Here is a 2947-nt window from a genome sequence, read left to right on the forward strand (position 1 = left end):
GGACAGCGATACCTCACGCCGATACAAAGGGCAGAATTTCCCCAACCTCACGCCGACACAAAGGGCAGAATTTCTCCAATTTGAAATAGCACTACCTCACGCCGACAAAGGGCAGAATTTCCCCAATTTGAAATTTCAAATCTCCGTCTATGTCGAGTCTCCCGCAGGAGTTAATCACTGAAATACTTCTCCGATTACCGGTCAAGCCGCTGGTACGTTTTCAGTGCGTTTCACAGCCATGGTCCGCGCTAATCAATGACCCAGATTTCATCAAAATGCATCTCAAGCTCTCCATCGTGGCCAACAGAGAACAAACGATAATTTTCCTGGAGGACAAACTAGAGCGCCCTCAGGATTGCTTATTGGTGCCCTTGAACGATGACGACCAGTTCGGCAGAGCCCTCAAGATCCGCCAGCTACTTGCGATCTCAAACGGTCCGCCCAAATGCTGACCTGCTGCAACGGACTGGTTTGCATCCACAACACTAGAAGCGAAAACGAAATTGGGATTTGGAACCCATTAATCAGACGGTACAAGAAGTTGCCGATTGAGCCGATAGATAAACCTTTTGTTTTCTACGGTAAGGGGTTTCCCTTTTTTGCCTTCGGGCACGATCCAATTAACGACGACTATAAGGTTATGAGGATTGTGATGTTCTTTAGACAAATTAGGGGTTCGATTCAAAGGGTCTGTGAACTTAAGATATATAGTCTGAGAGCGCATTCTTGGAAGAGGGTTGAAAAGGAATGGCCTTTAGAATTAATTACTAGGTCAACTCCGCGCTCGGTGTCCTTAAACGGTGCTTTCTATTGGTTGGTTACTCCTTGGTGTGGGTCCTCGGAGACCCTTCTAGCTTTCAATCTAGCCACCGAGGAGTTCCGGAAGTGTACGACTTCGTTTAACTCGGCACCTGGAAATTCGAATCTCGTCTTGGCGGTCTTGAAAGGATGTATATGTGTTTGCGTGAATGTCTATCATACACTCGTCGATGTTTGGGTGATGAATGAGTACATGGTAGCCAGTTCTTGGACTCGGCTTTACACCATTGTGCAAGGCGCATTGCCTTCGCCTGTTGAGCACTGTAAGCCTTTGGTGTACTCCAAAGATGGAAAGAAGGTTCTGATGGAGCAGTATGACGAGTGTCTCTTTTGGTATGACATAGAGGAGAAAAGGGGCAGGAGGGTTCAGTTTCGTGGTATGCCCAGTTCGTTTTCGTTTAAGACGGCCATTTGTGTGGGAAGCCTTGTTCTTCTCGACGGTGATAGCGTGTAAAATTTTATCTGATTTGAGTGCAATTTTTTGTTTGATGAGTTCTTTGGCTTAATATTAAGGACTTAGTTTTTAACTCATTTTGGTCTATGTTTGTGTCAGGAATGATATTCCAGCGGAGGGTCTTAATATGCTGGTGGAAGCGATGGAGGAAGTGATACATGAGGAACAAGCTGTTTGATATTAGATTGCAAGGAAAATTGCTCTAGAGCCCGTTTTGGTATAACTCATTTTCTTTGGAATTTTATGTCATGTAGAATTTCTTTGCTTCAGCATTCCGAATTATGTATATCTCTGCTGGAATTCTCTAGACTTACTAAAACTATTTTAAGTTCTGTGGAGGCAAAGAATTTTTTTCTCGAAATACAACTAATGCTCCGTTTGTTTCGACGTAAAATGGTTTCCGTCGTAAAATATTTTCGACGAAATCAATTTAAAAAAAAAATATTTTCTCGAAATACAACTAATGCTCCGTTTGTTTCGATGTAAAATAGTTTCCGTCGTAAAATATTTTCGACGAAATCAATTTCAAAAAAAATTATTTTCTCGAAAATATTTTTCGGCATATGGTTCGCACGAAAAAATTACGAAAGTGAAAATGCAACTGTCGCTGGAATTCGGCAACGACCGGTCGCCGTCGCCGGAATCAAGCGAACATGTTGGGCCGGATCCGGAAAATTGCCGGATTCCGGCGGGACACCTCCGGGCCCGGTCAGATCCGGCCGGATCCGGTCATTTTGGCCGGATCTTGGCAGGATCAGTGGTCGGATCAGGTTAGAATCCGGCCATTTTGGTCAGATCCGGCCGGATCAGTAGTCGGATCCGGTCATATCCGGCCGAATTCTGGCCATTTTGGCCAGATCCGGTCGGGTCAGTGTCTGGATCCGGTCATATCCGGCCAGATCCCGGCCATTTTGGCCAGATCCGGCCGGATCAGTGGCTGGATCTGGTCAGATCAGGCTGGATTCCGGCCGGTTTCTGTCCATGGCCGGATTCCGCCGCCATTCGGCGCAGTTGGCGGATTCCGGCGGCCGGCGGTATTCCGGTGGTCGGATTCCGACGCCGACATTATTCTAGTGACTTGATGATGCCGGATTCCGGTGCTGCCTATTTTCGAACGACCGATTATTGTCGGATTCGGACAGCCAGATATCAAACATGCGTGTAAGGACGAAGAATATAATTTTGGAAAACGATTTACGGTTTTAAAATCCATAAATCAAACCGAAAATGACTTGCCCCTCTATCACTTAAGTACTATGGCCTTTGCTTGAGAGAGGGAAGCTACAAAGTAACGCTTTATTTTGCTGAAATAATGTTTTCTGATAACCATACATTTAGCAGCCTGGGAAAGCGCATATTCGATGTCTCAATTCAAGTGAGTTCATAGAGGCTTTTCATGATTAGGATATAGCATGTAGTATGATGCCTTTCAAGATTTTGCTTTACTTCAAAAGAGAAAGGATGTCAATTTTTGGTTGAAGCTTGTGAAAATTTTTATTTGATTTTTTTTTTTCTCAGGGGAATTTAGTTTTGAAGGATTTCAACATTATGGAGGCTGCTGGAGGTGTTGGTATAGGCATCCGTGAGGAATTTGATGTTCTTGTTAATGGTAGTACTTTGGAGATTCATTTATACTGGGCAGGGAAAGGAACTACTTCCATTCCTAACAGAAAA

General features: G+C 44.4%; 1 pseudogene; it reads left to right on the plus strand.

The window, feature by feature from the left end:
• Positions 1–1620, plus strand: LOC133867673 (F-box protein CPR1-like; annotated as a pseudogene).
• The last annotated feature ends 1327 nt before the right edge of the window (positions 1621–2947 follow it).

The sequence above is a fragment of the Alnus glutinosa genome, chromosome 5, assembly GCF_958979055.1.
Source record: "Alnus glutinosa chromosome 5, dhAlnGlut1.1, whole genome shotgun sequence".
In the NCBI taxonomy this organism is placed as follows: domain Eukaryota; kingdom Viridiplantae; phylum Streptophyta; class Magnoliopsida; order Fagales; family Betulaceae; genus Alnus; species Alnus glutinosa.